Source organism: Phoca vitulina, unplaced genomic scaffold (assembly GCF_004348235.1).
Source record: "Phoca vitulina isolate PV1807 unplaced genomic scaffold, GSC_HSeal_1.0 scaffold17, whole genome shotgun sequence".
Taxonomy (NCBI): Eukaryota; Metazoa; Chordata; class Mammalia; order Carnivora; family Phocidae; genus Phoca; species Phoca vitulina.
In genome coordinates this window covers 8457548-8482063 of record NW_022589720.1, presented here as the reverse complement: position 1 = coordinate 8482063, position 24516 = coordinate 8457548, and the positions used below count along the sequence as shown (strand labels likewise).

At 38.8% G+C, this 24516-nt stretch overlaps 1 long non-coding RNA gene across 1 annotated transcript in view; it reads right to left on the bottom strand.

Moving 5' to 3' along the window:
- Positions 1-24116, bottom strand: part of LOC116639135 — a 29515-nt gene extending 5399 nt beyond the window's left edge. The window contains exons 1-2 of the long non-coding RNA XR_004300773.1: positions 23960-24116; positions 23161-23249 (exon numbers count right to left, since the gene is read on the bottom strand). This is a non-coding gene — a long non-coding RNA (uncharacterized LOC116639135). The remainder of the gene's footprint in view (positions 1-23160; positions 23250-23959) is intronic.
- Between the last annotated feature and the right edge of the window lie 400 nt (positions 24117-24516).

The window sequence follows — 24516 nt, the reverse complement described above, 5'->3', positions numbered from 1 at the left end:
GCAATAAAAATACACAGAAAATTACATTTAAGTACATCGCAGTTGAAAATCAAAGACAATAAGAAAATCTTAAAAGAAGTCAGAGAATAAAAATAAATTATCTTCCAAAAAGCAAGAAGATGGACTAGAAGTAAAGAGAAACATTTTATAAGGAAAAATAGGTCAATCCATGAGGAAGATAAAGCAAATAATATGTACCTGATAACATAACCTCAAAACACATAAAGCAAAAATTGACAGAACTGAAAAGAAAAATAGCCATATGTGCAATCACAGTGAGAGATTTTAACAACTTCTTTCAGTAAGTGATAGCACACATGGTGGGGGGAAGGATGCGAAGATAGAAACATGATTAACCAATATGAAGTAATTGTCATATAAACTACACTACACTACACTACTCATGCGCTTTTTGGCACATGCATAAGAAATATTTACCAAAAATGTTCGTATGCTGTGCTATAACGAACATCTCAACAAAATTCAAACCATCAAAATTATATAATATATGGTCTCTGAACTCAGTGAAATTTAACTAAAAATCACCAACAAAAAAATAACCAGAGGGGCGCCTGGGTGGCTCAGTCGTTAAGCGTCTGCCTTGGGCTCAGGTCATGATCCTAGGGTCCTGGGATCAAGCCCCGCATCGGGCTCCCTGCTCGGCGGGAAGCCTGCTTCTCCCTCTCCCACTCCCCCTGCTTGTGTTCCCTCTCTCGCTGTGTCTCTCTCTGTCAAATAAATAAAATCTTTAAAAAAAAAAAAAATAACCAGAAAGTCCAAAGTTTAAAAAATTAAGCAACATATATAAATAATCCATGGTCGTCACTATGTATTGTGTACGCTTTTTATTGTGTATTCACCTAAGCTATGGAGCCAAGGCTTTTTCTAAGCTAAGAAAAATCATAGTCTTTTATTCACATCTTACCAATAACAAATATTTAAAAATCATGTGAAAGCACTGCAATAACATTTACTAAGCCATGCTTTGGAAATCTCTCTTTTCCTTTAGCAAAGTTAAAAGATAAAGGTTGTAGTACAACCTTTACAGGATTGCAGTGGAATTCTTCTGAAAATAGATCTTTAATTTTTTTAACAAAAAAAATTCTACATTTTCAAGGACACCCTGAAGGGAATACCAATAAGCTGGCAGCTAGAATAGATGACCTCACCTCTAAGATTCTGGTTATTCTTAAATCCTAATTTGGCCTATATCTATTTTTTTTGATTAATGATTGAAGTATAAAATAGCCCTAAGACCCATGCTAAGACTATGTGACATGAGGTTAAATTTCTTTTTTTTTTTTAAGTTTGTATTTAGATTCCAGTTAGTCAACATAAAATGTAATATTAGTTTCAGGTATACAGTATAGTGATTCAACACTTCCATACATCACCCTGTGCTCATCACAATAAGTGCATTCTTTAATCCCCATTGAGGTTAAATTTCTTCAAGAGCAGACTTGGAGAGACAAGAGTTTATTCTTCATATTTGAATATAGAAAAGGGATTAGACTTGATCTAACTTAATTTCATTGGGCAAAACTAGAAGCAAAATGTGGCAAATAATGGGAAGAAGATTTCAAGTCAAAATAATTTCCCTTAATCTTAATGTAATAATAAATATCATTACATTAATTTAATGTGATATAGTAACATAATATATTAATATAATTATATCTCATTATATTATAAATGATTAATATTAACATATTATATTGGTATTATTAGCATAATATTAGAATACACAGAGCCTGCAGTTGGCAAGCCCTGTGACCAGACCCCAGTGTTTCTGAACCTTTGACAGCCTGAACTGGGAACAAATTGGTATCTGGTTAAAATGCGAGCAATGTATTTCCTATGCTTCTAAAGGTAAAGATAGAACTTATCCATAGGAAGAGCTCCCAGTGTAATTTCTGTAAGTAATTTTAAGGCAAGTACTTATTTGTCATCTTTGTGCTAGCCTTCAACTTTCCAAATGCAATGCTTCAAACAGAGATGTTAGCTTTTCTGCTTATTAATGTGAAAAGCTACCTTCATGGTAGACATCTTTAAGAGATTCTTATAATGGAAGTGGGGGGAGAGACAGGGCTGGTAACTGTGGCCTCTGGAACTCAGGGAGAACAGGAAATGATGAAGTGAACTTTAAGCAGGAGAGCTGGGCCCAGCAAAATGGCAGCACATGGGGATTAATGAAGGGCACAGCCAGTAGGGACCTGAGGAACTATAGGAGTAGTGAGCCATGGCATCTAATTTTAAGTTGTCCTTCCAGCATGTGAATTCCCTTATGTCATTCTCAAATCCTCAGTAAAGTATTTTAAACACAACCGTGTTGATGGTACCGTGTCTTGGGGATTAAGGAAGGGTCAGTGTCCAAATGCGAGATGGAATGAATCCAAGAGAGCTGCAAGTATAGACAGGAGCACCAAGATGATACATGGAAAATGGTGGAAGAGGTCAGAAGCAGGCCTGTGAAGTAGGAAGTGAGAAGTGAAATGGAAAGAATGTGCACAATCCCAGGGTTCCTCAGAAGCATTTGAAGAAGAGACAGGACTCTTTCTGTCAGCCAGGATAAAGTTCTAGATTCTGGGTATTTGGTGATTCCAAGGAGGGAGGTTCCCTGGAAGGCCAGAGACCTTGGGAACACTGGGACCCCTCTATTTTTTTTTTAAGATTTATTTACTTATTTTATAGAGAGGGAGAGGGGCCAAGGAAGAGGGAGAGAGAGAATCTCAAGCAGACTCCACACTGAGTACAGAGCCCGATGCGGGGCTCGATCTCAAGACCCCGAGAACATGACCTGAGTTGAAACCAAGAGTGGGATGCTCAACTGACTGAGCCACCCAGGCACTCCTGGGGCTCTTCTTATGCTGAATATCATGTGTGTGTTTGGGGGAAAAACCTTCTAACTATAAAATAATAGACAGACTCCCTCAGGAAGAGAAAGGTTCTTGTTATGGTGGCCAAGCAGAAACTGATGGCTACAGGGAGAGCTTTACCATGCAAGCTGTTAGATCCTATATTCTCAACATTAATAGAATTCTAAGCTTTTAAACTGCAGCATAGAAAAGCATTTCTGAAATATAAAAAGGAGGTCAACTGCATGCCTTGAGAACTTCTATGAGAGTCATCTAGCTCTCTCCACCCCCATGACTTGGGGACATCAATCCAGGACTGCTCCACAATGGCACTTGGTGTGAAGACCAGATAATGGGAGGTGTTTCAAGACAAAGGGCAAGACCCCAGAGCAGCTGTTATTCTCTGAGGAGTCAAGTCCAGCATTTATGTGTCCAAGGAATACTCCCACCAGAGATGAGTCAATTAGAAAGATCAGCTTTTGGACACGGTGGATCTTGAACATGGAGGAAAGAGAAGATTGGTAAGGGCTGGGAGAACAACCTTCCTTCTCCGAATACAGGGCCCTATTTATTTTAGGACACATCCATTTTCAGAGATGGTAATTTAAAAAATAAATAAATACACAAACCAGGCATCCTTAAATTCTACTTTCGATGACCTAGCCTATGTTTTGGAGAAAATAAATGAATAAAATGAAGAACTAAGTGAGTTGATATAAATGGAAAGAAAATTTATCTACAAACAACGACATTATTGAAATAGCCCTGATTTTCTAAAATTTCTCATCAGGAGAGCAGGACTCTTTAGATTTTAGCTTTTTGCTTGGTGCTGCTTTTGATTGCTCTTCATGATTTTCCAGCTAGGTTCTACAGAGCCCCTCACTTCAACCTAGTGCTACAATGGAGAACTATTATATTTTGTAAAATAAATTGCCAATCTGCTTTGAATTACTCCGAGAATGGTTGATTTAGCTACTCAGAACTGTAAAATTGAGAACCATACCCCAAAACAGAATTTTATCAGGCTTATATTTTAGGTAAGAAAGAAATTTCTTTTTTGCTACTGGCCTATAGTACACTAATGATGACTGTTCATTCCCTTGAAAATAAAAAAGATCCTGGGTGGTTTTCCCTGGGTGGTATGCCCACAGCCAAACAAATTTTCAAAATAACTATTTGCCCATTTCTTTTTCAGCCTATACAGTGAATTACGTTATCTGACTTCCAAGCCAGGAAGGACTAAATTAATCTCCCTCCCTGTATCCCCCACCTCCTATTCCAGTAATTAGCTGCCCTGGCAAAATTGTGAAATAAATGAATTTTGTTTCCATGGGCCTTTTTTCCCTCTTTTTTCAAATCTTCCTTCTTGTCAGCCCTGACTTTCAACTTCATCTTCTAGGACCCCTGATGTCCCAGAGTCATGGGCATTTTCCCTGCTCACTTTCCTGCTCAATTCTCCTCAACCTCAACCACCTGTCTTAAGGAACCCTAGGCCCATCTCCTGCCAGATGCTTCCAGCAAAGGTATCAATGATTTTGATGACTTACAGTGACATCATGTGTTTCCTCTGCCAGAAAATGTTTCCTTTTAACAGTAGAGATTAATGGAGTTCTCTGCCCTGCACATTAGAGTCACTGGAAGGACTTCAAAAATTATCAAATGCCTATGCCCATCCATAGATATTCTAACTTAGCAGTTCCAGGGTGGGACCCAGATGCCAGTATATTTTTAAAAATCCTCTCCACATGACTCAAATGTCGAGCCGGGTGTTGGAAATCACTGCCTATCCCAAGAGGGGGAGAACTGGGATAATTGCAGGGCCTGTGGTGAGTAGACAGGAGGAGACAGGATCAGGAGGAAGCCTCCGAGCTCACCATGTTGACAACTGGCTACTTCAGCCAAAATCTAGTTGTATCCTTGTTTATTGATAGAACTAATTACCTACATGTCTCATCTAATGAGGGAAAATCAAACAGCTGTGCAGAAATTCTCTTTTTCTGACCAACTGCCCCAACCAAGACCTTCGAGTTGGCAAAATATAATCAGTCCCAGGACATGGCACCTCCTAAGAGTTCTGTCACTTCTGAAACTGGCCTTTCCTTCCCTCATCCTAAGAGGAGCACAGACCTTCCTGTCTTCTGAGGTCCAAAAGAAGCAAATTACAAATATTTTTGTTTATCTCTCTCTTTCCCAAAGTGGGTATAAAGACAGGCACCTATTCAGGGTAAGGGAAACCAGTAGGTCTCAACTGGTATTCCTAAAAATTGGTGTATTAACAACAGTACAAGAAATGTGGTAGAGGAAAAGAAAGCTTAACCTTCTCGGCATCTCCGATTCCAGCAGGCATCTACAAATTCATGTAAGTAGACTCCCTACTTTCAGGGACCTGTCATCATTATTAACAATTAGATTATTTCTTATATAGGAGATGCCTATAAATTTTCTTCTCCCGTGTCTATGTCAGCCTTACTATCACAATTTGTGAATGTAAAACGTGGTAAAGCTGAATCCTTTTTCATATGACTTGAAGAAATTTTATGCTCTAGATTTTCCTCCTAATAATATTATTTCTGGTCCATACTGATGCCCTTTTAAATTGAAATTACACACCATCCTGGATCAGCATGAGGTGGCAGTTAGTGACATGGCATACTACAGTCCTGAAATGTTTTATGACAGGTGAACTTGCTCAATGGCTCCAACTGGGAAAACATGATGGGTGTTAAGTGATCATGTATTAAGTCCATGTATCCAAGAAGTCTTCATCTGTAAATATTAAGAACAGAAATAGTTCCCACACAAAACAAAAAAAGAAAAAAAGAAAAACACAAAGAAGGAAATTTCAAACAACAAAAAAAAAAGCCAGAGGATTTCAAAAACAGAAGAAACAAAAGCCAGCCAATGACTGATTGCTGTCCCTAGCATTCTCCTCGAGCAAGAAGCCAGCCAAGTACTGAATTGGAACTAAAATTCTGAAGCTATAAATTCCTTGGGCCAAATCAGATGGGTGAGACATTTTGGCAGGGGTATTTCAAACATCTTACTGATGTTTCCCAGACCCAGCCATGTTCTTTGATGCCTACTCTGGATGTGTATTTTGGGAATCCCAAGTAGCTTCCTAAAAGACCTGGTAACTCCTTGGCCAAGAAGAGCCCCTTCAAACATATCCACAAATTCTGTAAGGTTCTGTGGCCCCACTGGAGAGGCACTTTTAATCTCTAAGACTTAAGAGTTCTGGGGAAAAGGAGAGGGGGTGAGGACTAGTAACTCATTCCCACATTTGATCTACTGCACCCTACGTACATGGGCTTTTGCTTTAAAAATATGATCTTTAACCATGCAGATTGGAGAGGAAATCAGAAATCCAAATAAATGCTGAGAACATCCATTAAAATAGCTAGCAGACAAATAAGACAGATGATCAGGAATTTCTGGTCCCCTCATTTAAATCTACCAATTTATGCTGAAATGCATCCTTTTGAGCAATCTTCCACTCTCTCCACAGTCTGAAACCTTTTGGCTCATTCTCAAATGTTTTATGAATTTCTGAAAGAGCCATTTTCTAAAGAACCTTTTATATGTTATTGCTCTACTATATCTTATTATGGCCATAGTGTTGACTTGGTACTAGAAACTGTCACAAAAATATATGTTTGTATCTTCTCTTAAAATTTGTGAAGTTGAGCTGAGTGAGTTTGGGGAAACTTAACTGTTAAGAATATTGGCTTTAAAAAATAATAGTGATAATAGCAGTAAATCATCCAACTTGTGAGCCTAATTAAAGTCAACAGAATGAAAAACATCCCTTACAACATCTCATAACTTAAGGCCTATAAAACTTGTCAAAATATGATATGTGTTGTGATGCATGCATTTGCTTTGTGAGTATATTTATTGTTCAGTCTGTCCCACTTTTCTTCCATCCTCCCTGAAGTTAAGGAAAGGGGAGAAACACACTTAAATTACAGCTTTCACAGTTTGGATTGGATATATGCTTTTCTTGTGTGTCCTCGTGGACTCTCAAGTTGAAGAGAATAAAGCTCAGGACAGATATTTATCACTTCATGCCATGTGGACAAACACAGACTCTGAACAGAAAAACAGGTGCCAAAGGCCTACGGGCAAACCACTTATATCGCTCTGATCATTTTTATGTATTGGCTTTAGTTCTTTGTTTATTTGACCCTATGCCTTATCCTCTTTCATCCAGGTCCTTTTCCTTGCAAACACTTAGGTTGTTAAAGGTTTGTATAGGTGTTTCAGTATTGAGTAGTGAGGGAGCAAGCTAAATTAATGAGCTGTAGGGAAGATAAACCAACCAAGTTCAAAGGGAAAGGAAAACAGCAGGGTCTATTTGAGCACCAAGAAGAGAAACATCAAGCTTGGCCATTATTCCGATTACCAGTACTCTTCCTCTTTGTTTCAATGAAATATCATCAAAGAGACTTACCAACTTTCAGATTCCTGACACCATAAACTGATTGATCCAAGGGCTTCTGATTGCTTATTCTTCTAACATTTTCTTTCTAATTACCAATCTCTTTTTTGTCTCCAGTTTGAATTTCCTTCTTTTCTATCACCTGAGCTGAATATGTTATCCATTTAAAATGCTCTTTTGTAAGCTTGAGAGTCAATCACGTGTGAAGGTGTGGGGGCTCTGAATAAGGTAGGTATTCCTAGAGTTTCTAAATAGTAAGCGTTGACACTAGAATAGCAGATTGCAGTTTGTAAAGTACTTTTACACCCAGTATGTTAATTCTCACAAAAACCCTACGAAATAGACGGGGGAGCCACTGGAGAAACTAAGGCCCAGGGAGGTTTGTCCAGGATCATGTGGCTGACTGATATTACCCATTCCTGGCGCCCTTTCTGTTGTGCCAGTCTCCCAACATAATAAGGCAGAATTGTCTGAATATTTGTCAGCTGCTGTTTATTAATATCCTGCTGAAGGCCCAAGATGGAGACAAAGTAGACCTATAAATGACTACATCAGAGATCTTTCTTTTGCTTTCTCTGAACCTAAGAGACCTTTTCATTTCTTGGTAATGGATAAGAATTTTTAATTAAGATAAAAAATTAATTTAAACTTGTGTTAAATTTAGAAAACACACAAACATGTTTAGAGTCAGTCATCTATAAAATAACACATTTCATCAGTGTTTCCCCTACAGCCTTCTAAAAGTCACTGTCCTCACAAAAATTCACCGTGAGCTCACTCCACTTATTTTGCCAGCAAAACTTCTAACAATTCCCATTGTCACTGGTAGAAAGCACAGAATCTGCTTGTACTAAATGTGCTCTCAGTTCACCAAAGAACAAAGTTTCTTCAAGAAAGTTAAAATTTAGGGGCACCTGGGTGGCTCGGTCATTAAGCGTCTGCCTTCGGCTTGGGTCATGGTCCCAGGGTCCTGGGATCGAGCCCCGCATCGGGCTCCCTGCTTGGTGGGAAGCCTGCTTCTCCCTCTCCCTCTCCCACTCCCCCTGCTTGTGTTCCTGCTCTCACTATCTCTCTCTGTCAAATAAATAAATAAAATCTTTAAAAAAAAGAAAGAAAGAAAGTTAAAATTTAGGAGAAAGAAAGAAACTCTAGTGTGCTTCCTATTCAGCTCATTGGCTTCCTTTCACTAGGCCTGCACAGAGATGCAGAACCACAAAGCCTGCTTATCAGCCCACGGGTGTGGGCAAATATACTGACATCCAAGTCAGGACCCAAAGGGACCACATCAGGATAAGAACCACAGACTGGGCTTCAGGATGAGCTGTCACATAGATAAGTATAAGTTCCAACTCTGCAAAAGAGCAATTGCTCAAATACAGGACAAGAAGACATAAGTCCATAGGAGTAAATGGGAAAAAAATCCAGACTTTCAAGTCAACAGTGAAATCACAGTAAGAGGCAGCCCCCTGTGAGCCAACACAGCATTAGCCTGTCTAGACAGAAGTCATATGTCCTGAACATGGAAGGTAAGTGTTTTTTCCCAATATGAGTTGTCCAAACTATACTTGAGGACTGGGCTCACTTTTAGATATACCTCTTAGGAGCAGTATAGATAGACAAGACAGGAGGCATTCAGGGAAAGAACCAATCTAATGAGGTCAATCAGGCTGTGCCTGGCATGTTGGAGATTAAATAAATATTCGTCAGATGACTGATGCGTGAGGAGTAAACGTGAGGAACTGTAGAAGGGATTGGGCCTGCTCATTCTTGATACAAGACTTGGAGAAACTCTGGGTCCTCTGAGAAGCTGATGTCAACACAGGTGTTACATACAAGGATCTGTTTTGACGCACTTCGATGTGTGTTTTTTCCAACACTGCCAAGGAATTAACTCAATTCTGACATTATCTACCTAGAGATAGCATTGGATCTCACAGGTTCAGGGTTCAGATCTACAAGACTGGCCCACTTCCCCACGTCAGACACCAATCACAAGTCTGTCTATGGTTTGGAGGTTTCCACAACCTGTCCTTGGGTTCAAGTAATTTGCTAGAGGGGCTCACAGAACTCAGGAAACCAGTTTACTTACTAGATTATTGGTTTGTTATAAAAGGATATAACTCAAGAACAGCCAAGTAGAAAGGATCCATAGTGCAAAGTATGGGGAAGGGCAAGGAACTTCCATGCCCTCTCCAGGTGCAGCACCCTCCCTGAACCTCCACATGTTCACAAACTCAGAAACTCCCCCAACCCTATCCTTTTTGGGTTTTTATGGAGGCTTCATTACAGAGACCCGACTGATTATATCATTGGCCAGTGGTGATTGAACTCAGTCTCTAGCCCCTCTTCCCTCTCAGGAGGTCCGGGGTGGGAGTGCAATTTCCAACTCTCTAATCACGTGGTTGGATCCACTGGAAACCCGCCCAAATTGTTAGGTTACCTAGGAGCCTAGCCCCGCTCCAGTCACCTCATTAACATAACAAAACATGCCTTTACTGCCGTTATCACTTAGGAAATTCCAAGGTTTATAGGAAATCTTGCCAGGAAAGTGACATGACCAAATACACATTTCTCATAAATCACAATATCACACCCACCTTGGGGAAAGATCCTTCTACAGCCTTTGCCTTCTTCCCCAGTTTTCCCCTGGCTCAGCAGACATCTCCACCTGGATGTCTCCAAGGTCAGAGCAGCACTTCTCAAATGCTGCTCCCATTAAATTCTTATAGCAGAAGCAGAGTGAATTTATAACCCCTGATAGTCTGAGTCCGGAACACAAAAAGTCCCAAGCCTAAAATAAAATTTTTTGTAGTCTAGTATTTTATGTTAACATTTCATGCTCCTAAGATATTTGTGACTGTAATAGAATAACAATGTACTTTTCCCAAACTTTGATCAAAATGAACTCCCCAGAAATGTGTCAGATCTATCCGTAACTTCATATGTCTCTGCACAATGCTAAGGGTTGGCGGCCATAGTTTGAAAAGCATGGAAATTGGGAAATTCGTTTCTCTCTCTCCTTTTTTCCCCAGTTCCAATTTCTCCATGACAGTTTCCTGTATTATGACTTCAGCTGATCACTGTCTTCTCTTTCCAGCCCACTTCTTCTTTTTCTTTCGTTCTTTCTTTTTTTTTTTTTTTAATTAAGTAGGCTCCACACCCAGCATGGAGCCCAACAGGGGACTTGAAATTACAACCCTCAAATGGAGACCTGAGCTGAGATCAAGAGTTTGATGCTTAACCAACTGAGCCACCCCAGGGCCCCTCCAGCCCCAGCCCACTTCTGAGTCTCTGCCTCCTGCCTAGAGGTCTGTCCCTCAGCCCAATCCTCCTCATAACTGTCTCTAAACTGTATGTATTCTAACTACTTTCCAATACAACAATCTTCTCAAGTCCCGTTACTCTACTCCTTCCAGGGAAGAGAATTTTGTTTTTGAATTCACCCCACTATCCAAATAATTATGCTAACACTTGTATTTAGTAACCTTGGTTAAAAATCAACAGTGACTCCCAGTAACTATTGCATAAGTCCAAAGATTTTTGGCCTGACCACTTCATGTCCAAGACTTCCTTTCAAAATTTACTTGTCTTTACTCTGAAATATTCAGATTGGGCATCACTAGGAACACAGTGTGTGCTAGGGACTAATGCTATGCATGATTCAAAGAACAAGACAGACCTTACAACGGAATAAGGGCCATGAAATATGCACCCAGATCACTCTAATTTAAGATGAAAATTATTAGTGCTTTAGTGGAGGGACAAACATCAGACCAAAGGGGCTCCAAGAGGAAGGTCTTATTTCTGGCTGTGAGGACAGTAGTGAGCTCTGGGAGAGATATCGAATTTTGAATATGCTTTGAAGGGTGACTAAGATACAGGCAGATGAAGATTTGGAAAGAGGGCCAGTGTGACCAATAACATTCAAGTATAAAACCATATATGCAGAGGGGCGCCTGGGTGGCTCAGTCGTTAAGCGTCTGCCTTCGGCTCAGGTCATGATCCCAGGGTCCTGAGATCGAGCCCCGCATCGGGCTCCCTGCTCTGCGGGAAGCCTGCTTCTCCCTCTCCCACTCCCTCTGCTGGTGTTCCCTCTCTCGCTGTGTCTCTCTGTCAAATAAATAAATAAAATCTTTAAAAAAAAAAAAAAAAACCATATATGCAGAGTAGTGAAATCTACAGTTCTGCTGGGCTGAATAGAGAACACAAAGCACGGTGGTGAGGAACAAGTTCAGAGAAGCAGGTTGGCCCAAATCCCAAAGACCCCCCACACTTGTCTTCTCGTGGAAGGAGACCAGCCAGACAGCACATTCTCCCTGCCAGCACGGAGGCTTTGTACAGCCCATGCCTGGGATACCCTCTCTCTTTCCCTGGCTTATTGTTGGCATCTAAACACACTCTCCAAGTCACTTTGCTCTGTGGAGTCTTTGCTAGCTGCTCCAATACATGCTTAGGCAAGTTGCTCAATCTCTGAGCCTCAGTGTCCCCATCTGTAAAATGCAACAGTACCTCCCATCTGGGGTGTGAGCTTTACATGAGACTGTTGTGCTCCATTAAAATAAATGAAAAGTATTCTTTTCAGGAGTGATACGAAAAATATTTGACAAGCAGATTAGCACAGGCACCAATCAATCAGAATAAACACCAGCCATATATACCTTAAGTGCTGAAGCAGTGCATCCCAGATGAAGGCCAGCCTAGGCTGTTAATATTACCCTCTTCACATCATCATGAGTACATACCAATCCATCACTTTTCTTCATTTCTCTAAACTCCCAATAAGAGTTCCTGTAGACTAGCAGTTAAATTCCGTCCTCTATTATGGACAGAAGTTTTGAGGTGTGTGAGGGGGAATCGTGTCTTACCCAGCTTTGTATTTTCTATAATTTTACTATGATGTTTGGAAATATTTAGCAATTAGCTTGAGCCGAGAGAGATTCTATTCCCACAAAGGCCCTCAATTTGTCTATATGTACCCACATCAAGTCCACAATATTTGCCAAAAAGAAAAAAAAAAAGATTAAAAATGGACATACAAGTGTTTTCTTAAGTAAAAAAGACACATATCTTTGAGCCAGCATTGCCACTCCTGGACATTACCTGTTAGAAATGAAAGAGTCAGTGTACAGACATGTAGGCAAAGAGGTGATGTTACAACTTTGTCCAAAATGGCAAATCCTTCCAAACCTGATTGATTGAGTGCACTGTGGAGCCTCTACCCATGGGCTACCATGCAACTGCTAAGAATGTGGTCGACAACATCCACCATTTTCAAGGATGCTGTCTTAGTCTGCTCGGGCTGCTGTAACACAATACCACAGACTGGGTGGCTTAAGGCAACAAACATTAATTTCTCACCATTCTGGAGGCTGGAGGTCTAAGGCCAGAGTGTCAGGTCTGAGATCAAGGTCAGGTTCTTAGCGAAGATCCTCTTTCTGGTTCAAAGATGGCTGCCTTCTCACATAGTGGAAAGAGAAACCTATGATCCCTTCATTTCCTTAGAAGGGCACTAATCCCATCATGAGGGTAGAGCTGCCATCAAAACCTGATTACCTCCCAAAGGAGTCATGTCCAAATACCATCACATTGGGGATAGGATTTCAACATATGATTTTTAGGGAGACACACCATTCAGTCCATAGGAGATGCCTATGATATGGTCAAGTCAAAAGAGTAAATTAATGAATGCCATATTTAGTGTGATGCAGTAAACATAAAAAGAATATGCAAACATATGTTTGTATGAGCAAAGAAAAGAGTATGGGAGAAAATGCATCTCATTGTTAATTATTACATCAGAGGTAGGGCTAGAAGGAGGGTTGGGGGCATTTTCAGTTTGACTTTAGACTCTTCTGTAGTGTTGGAGTTTTTACTGGGAATCTGTATTACTTTAGAAGTTCTAATAACGGACTAAGAAAAAAAAAGAAACATAAGCCCATAATTCACAACAACTGTACTGCTCATGCCCAAGTAGTATACAAGTCCTATATATACCACACTGGAAATGTGACCTCTTAAGAATGTACTTCTTCAAGAGCAGTGGCTGAATAATGTCTATACTCTGAGTACTATGATGGGGGGCCAAGGAGGACTGACCCTCCTGCCTTGACCAGAAGGCCCATCATGATTCCTGTCCTGAGGTGATACACCCTGCCCATGATGGAGTCAGCAAGCAGACTGCAGAGCTGGGAAGTATGACTGCACATCTCAAAGAGAAGTATCCTCTAAAAGTTGAAAGAGAGCCAATGATGAGGGCTGTCAGAGTAATTACAACCTTCCAATAAGAGGAACTTAGGTAATTGCAGTGGGTGAACCATTCTATTTAGATTCACAACTGACTCATGATTAGAAATGGTTGGCCACATAATTACAAAGTTTGGGTTCCTGAATGATTAATTAGATGCAGTGGCTTCATTTCATGTAAGTCCTACTTAAAGGTCCCACATTGCCTGAAATAGAGCCCCTTTGAAATGAATCACACTGTATACTAGAGACTGGAAAAATAGATTACATTGAAAATGAATCCAAAAAATCCATTTTTTTTTTCTTCTGACTGAACTTGCCAAGCTTTTAAAAACTTGTATCCATGTAGGGCTTTTGAAGTGCTCTTGGTCTAAACTCAAAATATAGGTTACAAATCATGTTATAAAAAATCCTTTTCATTAATTGAATTCTTTTCAAGAATTACGAAAGAATTGTAACATTTTACAGATTGACAAAACCAGAAAGGACCTTCAGAGGGCGTCTGTAGAATCACCTGGTCTCAATGACAACTTGACCTTCCCAGTTCTTCCCAGAAACGCAGCTAGCTAACATTCTCCTCCTTTCTTCTTCTTTTTTAGATTTATAATTGTGGTAGAATACACACAACATAAAATTTACCATCTTAACCATTTTTTTTTTTTGAGAAAGAAAGTGTGCACAAGCGGGGGTGGGGGAGGCAGAGGGAAAGACTCTTAAACAGGCTCTGCACTCAGCACGGAGCCCCACTCAGGGCTCGATCTCACGACCCTGAGATCATGACCTGAGCCAAAATCAAGAGGGAACGTTCAACCAACCGAGCCACCCAGGTGCCCTCCATCTTAACCATTTGTAAGTGAACAATTTGGTAGTATTAATTATATTCACATTGTCATGCAAGCAGTCTCCAGAACTTTTTCATCCTGGTAAGCTAAAAGTTCATACCCACGAAACAATAGTTCCCCATTTACCCTGGCAACCACCATTCTACTTTGTTTCTATGAGTTTGACTGCTGTAAGTACCTCATGAGGTGGAATCATATAATCTTTTGTGACTGGGTGATTGCACTTAGCATCATGTCCTCAAGGCTCATCCATTTGGTAGCATGAGTCAGAATTTCCTTCTTTTTTAAAGCTGATTAATATTCCATTGTAGGTATAGACCATATTTTATTTATCCATTCATCCATTGTTGGACAGTTGGGTTGCTTCCACCTGTTGGCCATTGTGAATAATAATGCTACCCTGAACATGGGTTTACAAAGATCTCTTTGATACCCTGCTTCCCTATCATTTGGATAGATACCCAGAAGTGGAATGGCTGGATCATATGGTAATGCTATTTTTAATTTTTTGAGGAACTGCCATACTGTTTTCCATAATTACTTCTTTCTTTTTAATTAAAATAGATTTGTTTGGGTTTTATTCTGGCAATGAAAATTATATATGCTCATGGAAAAAGCTATCGAAAGTGGAAAGTGGATATGACCAATAACACCACTACCCAGCAAAAACTGTTAATATAGTATGTTGCCTTCCAGATTTTATAATTTTTCCTAGTTTATTACCTTATTCCTCATAATCAAGATATTTTAAAAACGAAGTAAATGTCATAACTAACAATAATCACAAAAATCAACTAATGAAATGACCACTTATAAAACTGGTACTCACTGAGCTTCCCTCCCTAATAACACTACCCGTCAATTGAGAATGTTTATTGGGCAGTCTCTCACTGGTTGTGGGATATTCAAATAAAACACAAATTGATTCTAAACTAGAACTAGAAATACGGCAAAAAGTGCTAAATTTCATTACGTCAATGCACTGATTTAAATGACCTGAACTATGGCTGAGTGTGGATGTTTCTCAAAGTCCCCCTGTGATTCTAATGTGCAACCAGACTTATGAAATGTGGTAGGTGGACTGTCCATGCTCCCAGCTAAGGCCAGCCCATGCTGGGCCCTGGATCCAGTCCCTCCTTCTGCTCTAGGATGTGACTCCAGCTGTGTTCTTCCCCAAGGTCAGCAATTTTCTTCCTTCTATTGGATCATTCCCATCAGCATGACTCAAACATGCTGCTATTTCGCCCTGCCCCCCCAAACATCTTTTCCTTGTCTTATCACTCTTACCTCCAGATTCTGTCTGATTTCTCTGCTCATCTTTATAGGAAAACACCTTAAAAGAATTGTCTACTCTTATCTCCACTTCCTCTCTCATTGCAATAAAGCTTTCTTCACCACCTCTCCAGGGAAGCTGGCCTCATCCAGTGACTTCCAAGCTGCCAATCCAATGGTCTTTCTCAGTCCTTCGCTCACTTGATCTCTTGGCACAAAGTTCTCTCTCCCTCCTTCCTGAGACACTTCATCCACTTGGAGGCCAGGTGCCCATTCTCTTTTGGTTGTCCTCCCTCACAGACCCCTTCTCCTCAGTTTATTATGTGCGTTCCTCCAAGTGTCCCCAGCACTGGCCCAGCCATATGGGTGCCATTGTTGCTCCTGAGACATGTCAGCATCAGTGCTGGCCCCTGGTCTTTGCACCAGCATTTCCCTCTGCCCAGAGCCCCCTCCCTGCGAGCACCCTCCCCACTTTCTGTGGGTCTCCTCTCAACTTCCCCTGATCATACTGTCCTTCTGTTTCCACTCCCCAGGGACTCTCTATAGTCCTCACCTGGATCTATTCTCCCTCTAGCATTTACTACTACTTGTTTGTTGATTTGCTCCTGTCTGTCATCCCCTCTAGAAGGGAGCTCCAGGTAAACCTTTGTTTTGTTCACTGTTTGCTGTATCCTCTGTGTTTACAAAGTGCCTGAACATAATAAGCACCTAATAGTTGTTATCTATACACACTTTGTAGGGAAAGTTATGCCAATACAGTCGAGTATTCATTGTTTTAAAAATTACTGCTTAGTTACCCTTCTTTTATTTTTTTTCTTTATTTTTTTTATTATGTTATGTTAATCACCATACATTACATCATTAGTTTTAGATGTAGTGTTTCATGGTTCATTGTTTGCGTATAACACCCAGTGCTCCATGCAGTATGTGCCCTCTTTAATACCCATCACCGGGCTAACCCATCCCCCCACCCCCTTCCCCTCTAGAACCCTCAGTTTGTTTCTCAGAGTCCATAGTCTCTCATTGTTCATCTCCCCCTCCGATTCCCCCCCTTTATTCTTCCCTTCCTGCTATCTTCTTCTTTTTTTTAAAGCATATAATGTATTATTTGTTTCAGAGGTACAGGTCTGTGATTCAACAGTCTTACACAATTCACAGCACTCACCATAGCACATACCCTCCCCAAGGTCTATCACCTAGCCACCCCATCCCTCCCTCCCACCCACCACTCCAGCAACCCTCAGTTTGTTTCCTGAGATTAAGAATTCCTCATATCAGGGTGCCTGGGTGGCTCAGTTGGTTAGGTGACTGCCTTCGGCTCAGGTCGTGATCCCGGAGTCCCAGGATCAAGTCCCACATCGGGCTCCCTGCTCAGCACAGAGTCTGCTTCTCCTTTGACTCTCTCTCCTCTCATGCTCTCTCTCACTCTCTCTCTCAAATAAATAAAATCTTTAAAAAAAAAAAAAAAAAGAATTCCTCATATCAATGACCTCACTGATACCCATCTATTTTTAAATTTTTTTAAGAATAAAATATAAAATTTGTCAACAGTTTTAGGTTCAATCATTAAGAGAAAGTCATAAAATACCTTTCTTTATTCTCATGTTTTTACTCCAAAATTTTTTGCAGGTTTAAATAGATTTATATCAAATGGCTACTCTCTAGCATTCCTTATTCTGATGTAGCAAGACTTTATATAATTCAGAAATGTATTCATATTACAAATGCTATTTATAAATCATATTTTCACCTAATAGTATATCTTAGACATCTTCCTGTGTCAATAAACACAATTTTGCATCATCATTTCAGTGCCTGAAAGGCTGTACAATATGAATAGACTTTAATAGTAATGACAATGACAGTAGCGAAAATTTATAGAGCACTTATAATACATCAGGTATTTTGTTAATCATTCAATGTGCATTGCTTCATTCAATCCTCACAACTGTAAGATGTAATTAATCATATCTGTTGTACTCATCGAGAGACCAAGACTTAGAAAGTCATGTGCTGGGATTCAAACCCAGGCCTGTCGACTCCCAGTGTCCACTCTTACATACCCAATTCTGCTGCCCACACATTTTCTCCTGTCTTGGTTGCCCTGGTGAAGAATGTCTAGAAATAGAGTTTCTGTGTCAAAGGCTATACACACATGGACTTTTGAAGCATATATAAATTTTCCTCAAAAAGTGTGTTATGAGTTTATATTGCTGATTTTCCATAACTTAAACATCTTTGGTTATCTCATTATTGCTTTGATATGCATTTTTTAACTGAAATTGTTATAATTCTTCTTTTATAAATTGCTTGTTTGTGAACTTGGCTTGGTTTCTTTGAGGGGGGGGCTTGTTTTTCTATTGAGGCATATATTTTTCTTATATCCATAGAAACTCTTTATGTTTGGATTGTTAACCCCTTATTAATATTTTTCCTAGTTTGTTTGCCTTTACATGCATAAGTTTTATCATTGAACTAAAGATTTTCATTTTGATATAGTCAAATCTTCTCCTTGGTGATTTCTAGTTTTGAGCCCCTGAAGTTTTTTTTTAATCATTTTAGTCTTTTTTTTTTTTGCATTAAAATATTCAATTATTCTGAATTATGCGTTTGTGTGTGCGTGCAAAAATTATGAGGTAGGGATCCAAATTTGTTTATTTCTGAATTGTTAGCCAACTTTCCCAATCAACATTTATAAAGTATATTTGAAATGCCATTTTTTTTCATGTATACTTGAATCTTTTTCTAGAGTCACCATTTTACTGATCAATCTTTTTTTTGCATCAGCAATGTACTCTTTTAAATGTGTAATAAAATAATTTAAAAACTGGTAGGACTAGTTTTACTCCCTCTCACACTTCTTTCCTTTAAAAAAATCATGGCTACTTTCTCATGTATATTCTTTTTTTTTTTATTATTAACTTTTTAATTTTAATTCCAGTTTGGTTAACATACAGTGTTATTACTTTCAGGCATAAAATATAGTGATTCAACAATTCTATACATTACTCAGTGCTTATCATGATAAATGTACTCTTAATCCCCATCACCTATTTCACCTATCGCCCCACCCACCTTCCCTCTATTAACCATCAGTTCATTCTTTGTAGTTAAGAACTTATTTCTTGATTTCTCTCTCTCTCTCTCTCTTTATTTCTCCTTTGTTCATTTGTTTTGTTTCTTAAATTCCACATAGGAGTGAAATCATGTCTTTCTCTGATTTATTTATTGCACTTAGCATCATACTCTCTAGCTCCATCCATGTTATTGCAAATGGCAAGATTTCATTCTTTATGGCTGAATAATATTCCATTGTGTATATATACCACATCTTCTTTATCCATTCATCTCTTGATGGACACTTAGGCTGCTTCCATAATTTGACTATTGTAAATAATGCTACTATAAATATAGGGGTGCATATATCACTTTGAATTAATGTTTTTGTAATTGGGGGGTAAATATCCAATAGTGTGATTACTGGATTATAGGGTAGTTCTATGTTTAACTTTTGAGGAACCTCCACACTGTTTTCCACAGTATACATTCCTTCAAAAAATTTAGGAGGAAATGACTTTAAGATTTGAATTTATAGAATAATTTAGACTAAACTGTTATCTTTCTAATTTAGGATCTTTGCAGCTAAGGAAAATATATTTATCATTATTTACTCAAGTCTTTGTTTACAATCCTTTAAAAACTGTTTTAGGGGGCATCTGGGTGGCTCAGTCGGTTAAGCATCTGACTCTTGGTTTCAGCTCAGGTCATGATCTCAGGGTTGTGAAATCCAGCCCCATTTCAGGCTCCACACTGGGCATGGAGCCTGCTTGGGGTTCTCTCTCTCCCTCTCCCCCTCCCTCCCCTCTCTGTCTCTCTAAAAATAAATTAATTAATTAAAATAAAAAGCGTTTTAGTTTTCTTCATACAAATCCTGTATAACTTGTTGATTTTATTCCTAAGAACTGTATCACTGCTATTATGAATGAGACCTTTTATTTCCATTACATTTTCTACTTATTTATTGTTGACATAGTAAAAAACATGATTGATAAAACAAGTGTTTGAGTGAGGATGTGAAACAATGAGAACTTGTATATACAGTGATTTAAACATGAATTCAGCACAATTGGCCTCTGTATAGAAAAAGTGAAGATATGGACTTCTCTCCAATTCTTAGTGCATACTCTAAATCCCTGGGGTCTATAGGACCACTCACATTTGTAAAAAGAGAACATGTACATGAATGTTTATGACAGCAAATAATGGGCTGAGTAGAGCTAGATTCACACACTGGAATAATACATAGCAACGAAATGCATGTGCTAGAAGCCCATGAACCTACTCAAGTGAACCCCACAAACATGATGCTGACCCAAACAAGCAAGCCAAAAAAGAACCCTTTCAATAAGATGCCACCTTGTTAGGCATCAAACAAACAGTAAGGAACTTAGGAATATGTACATATTTAACAAAAGTGTTAAAAGCTACACAAAAATGATGCACATCAAATTCCTAATGAGGATTACCTCTGAGGGAAAGATGTGACTGGTGGGGAATACACAGGCTTCAACTGCATCAGCAATGTTGTATTTCTTAAGCCAGATGGTGGGTATACAGGTCTTTATATAGTTTTCTTATACCGTTCTGTGTCAGGACTACGTTATACTAATTTATAAGTCAAGATGCTATTGCTTTTGTACCCTCATTTTGTAATCAGGCAGCTTATTTGGGTTTCCTCTTGTTTCTAGGAGCTTTTCACTGGATTTTGTTGGATTTTCCAGGTAGATAATCATATCATCTGATAATACTAACTGCCTTTGTCTTACCCGGATATGGAACTCTGATTTAAATCTGAAGTATGATGCATACACATGTGATTGATGTATGTGTATAATATGATGTGCACACATCTGGGTGGTATGTTGTAGTATGATGTATATGTGATTGCCATGTGTATAATATGATCACACGTGCATGTCATTGGTGTGCATGTGATGTGGTGTGTTCACACATGTGACTGGTGTGTTTTAATATAATGTGCACATACATGTGGTTGATGTGTGTTTTGTGGTGTGTACCCATTTATGACATGTGATATGACATGAACATGCATGTGTTTGTCACGTGTGTTGTATAAGGTACTCACACATGTGTGATACAGTGTGTGCATGAGGGTCGTTCAGATGTTTGATATGTTATACACATGCATGTCATTGGTGTGTTTATAATATGGTGTGCACATACATGTGATTGTGTTTTGTGGTGTGTACCCATTTACAACATGTGTGATATGACATAAACATGCATGTGCATGTCACATGTGTTATATAAGGTGCTCATACATGTGTGATATGGTGTGTGTGTATGAGAGTGGTTGATATGTTTGATATATTATACACATGCATGTGATTGGTGTGTGTGTAACATGTGTGTATTATTTATTGTTTCATATCTCATATCTTACAATAAGGCATCCTGTCATCTATTTTAGTGAGAATTTGGGACCTGGTATACATGTTAAATATTATCATTTTTTCTCATATAATATAATCTATTAAAAGGGTATACTATGTTAATAGATTTTCTCATATTAAACCATACTTATATTCCTGGACCCTGATCTCTGGGCATTCTTTTTCTAAATATACTGCTGTGTTTTATCTGCTCACATCATAGTGAGGGTATTTGCTTCCACATTTCAGAAGAAGTCCAATGTGTTCTCTCCATTGGTGACAGGGTTGAACTGACACCAGGAAAGAAGAGAGAAGCTTTGTTCTTTCTATTCTAGAACAACCTATACAGCCTATGAATTGTCAGTTCCTTGAAGATATGAAAGAACTCTCCAAAAAAAGCATGTATTCTGAGGTGGGGGTGGGGGAGTCCTTCTCTGACAGTTTCTTAATTTTCTCCTTTCTGTGATTGTCTTTTCATCCTTAGGAATGACATCTAAAGGTGACATTGTCTTACAGTGTAACTGCAGTTACAACACCCCACAGTCACGCTGCAAAGAAAATCATTCCTGTATAAACTGAAGGCATATTCAACCTCCACCTTATGATGTGTGTTTTATTTGTGGAAACTGGGTTTTTGTTTTTTTTTTCCAGACTTCCCTTTTGTAAAAGAAAACCACCTCCTTCGGTCTTCCTGTTACGATTACCCAAGTTAAAGATAACAGAGTAGGGAGAAATTGCCAGTCTTTTATCTGAGTTATGACAACCTCAGTATGGTTAACAATATATTTTCAGCTGGTCACAGAACCTTAGAGTGACTAGCTACTTTCTTGCTAAGAAAGGAAAACTAATGAAGAGGTTTCAGGGGAAATATAATAAAGTGCAAATAGTCTTCTTTACGGCAGAATTTTAAAAGGGTGATGATAATAAACCTCACAATTAAAAAAAATAAGTTTCAGATGTACACCTTTATAACTCAACATCTGTGTGCACTACAAAGTTATCACCACCTCTAGTTACCATCCATCACTACACAGTTGACCCCCTTCACCCACCTCCCAATCCCTTACCCCTCTGGTAACCACGAGTCTGTTCTCTGTATCTACGAGTTTGTTTTTGTTTTATTTTGTTTCTTTGTTTTGTTTTGTTTTTTGAGATTCCACATATAAGTGAAATCATTGCTATTTATCTTTCTCCACCCGCTGACTTCACTTAGCATAATACCCTCAAAGTCCATCCATGTTGTCACAAATGGCAAGATTTCACTCTTTTTTATACCTGAATAGTATTCCATTATATAAATATACCACATCTTCTTTCTCCGTTCACAGTCATATTTCTTTCTTAATGTTGACAAGTTCCTGCCATGAGGTAGACAGTAGAGGTCAAATGGGACCATTGGTTGGAAAAGTTTCAAGCAGAGGAGTAAAAAAACCCAATTATCTCAGACACAGCAACAGGGTCAAAGCTAACCTGTGGAACATTCTGAACAGTGACTTTCTGGGCAGTAGCAGAAAAACACTGATGTAAATAATTCTTAACTTTTTTAAAGTAGCCTCATATTGTTTTACAACATAGCCTTTGTTAATAGTAATTACGATGGCTATTATTATTTTGTAAATTTCCCAGTTAATATTCACTAAAAATCTTTATCTTGTTGTTTAGTAATTCCAAGAAATGATAATAAGACCCAAGCTTCATGTTATTGGAGGTTCATTATCACTTTTCAACATGTATTTCTAAGATACTGACTGTGAACTTCTTTAAGCCTGAATGAATATTGGATGTGCTCAGAACTGCATTAAGATAATCAGCTTCTCCTTCTCCCTTTGTTTTAATTCAAATCTGGGAGATCAGCTTTCCTGGGCCCAGTGCTGTGGGGTAACACAATGACTTTCCTGCTAGTAGGCAAAGGCCAAGTATGGCAGAGGAAACAGGTTCGCTGCAGTCTTGAAAACCAGAATCATCTCTGTTCCCACTCTAGGGAAACCGTCCCACTGTCCCTTCCAAGGGAGGCACTGGAATGATGGGTGAGAGCTGTGACTTTGCAGGCCACTAACCTGGAGATTCTTGGATTTTCTGCTTACTTCAGTAATGCTTGGCAGATTAATCTTGCCCATCGTAAAGATGTCCCCACCATAGGATGGTTCTGAGGATTAAAAAAAAAAAAAACCATTTATAAAGGGTTTACATGGTACTCAGCATTTTGAATGGTACTTAGACTATTTCAAAAGCCTTTACTAATGACTCTAAACAACATTTTCTGCTCTTTGCCTGAATTCCAGAAACAGTGTATTTCAAACAAGGGCTACAGTCTATAAGAATTTTATGTTCTTGATATATTTATCATCTTTAAAAAACAATATTATCATTATCTGGAGGAAGATGATGATGTAGGACCACATGATCTTAAGCTGTGCACCTGTTCTCGTGTTGATATCTGTGCAAGGTGAAGTCCAAATCCCCGTGCAGAAGACCACACAGAGATTTCACAGTAGTTTGAACAGAGAAACGTGGGGACAGAATGGGATCAGATTCACCTTCTTGGGACAATTCATTGGCAATGAGCATAGTGACAAATATGCAATGATGACTTTTTTTATTACATGCTATCTTTACTTTGCATCATCATATTTGGGGCCACTTTTTCATTAATTGACTTACCAAGATAATGCATCATTGATATAAAATAAGATCATAACTTAAAAAGAACATTTAAACAATCATGATTGATACCAATAGTGCACTTGCTTAATGCTCTGTACCAAACACTCTTCCATGTGCTTTGTATAATTATTTATTTACATACATATTTCACATCCTTTAATTCCGACTAAAACCATAAGGGGTAAGACTTACTATTTCACCCTCATTTTGCAGATGACAACAGCAAGGAACAGGGAAGTTAAGCAGCTTGTCCAAGGCCACATAAGTCCTGAGTGGCAACCTCAGGCTTTCACACCCATGATTTTAATCATGCAGCTGACCTTCCACAATGACGGTGACTCAACCGATGGTCCATCTTAGGGAAAGTCATGAGACAAGTTGACAAGAAAGAACAATAAACCCATTCTTAAGTCCCTTGTAAGCAATTTAGTTTCAGGAAAACATCACCCATCAAAGAAAATTAAATTAGATGTGAATGTTATTGGTTTCATAGTTTAGTTCCTATATAATTCATAAATATGCTACTCTATAATCCTTAAAAATTATACTTGGTTTTATGTTTATATTTAAATAGCTTTGTAATAAAAATAGTTTAAGCCAAACCTGGAGGACAAAATATTTTATAGGGTCCATCCACCCCAAATTTGAGAACATGGTGTTATAATATTTCCTGTCTAGCTCACTCACTTAGGCACTTATGGTATCCTTCCTGCTCCGAGGCCTAGAAAAATTCTTTTTTTCCCATAAAC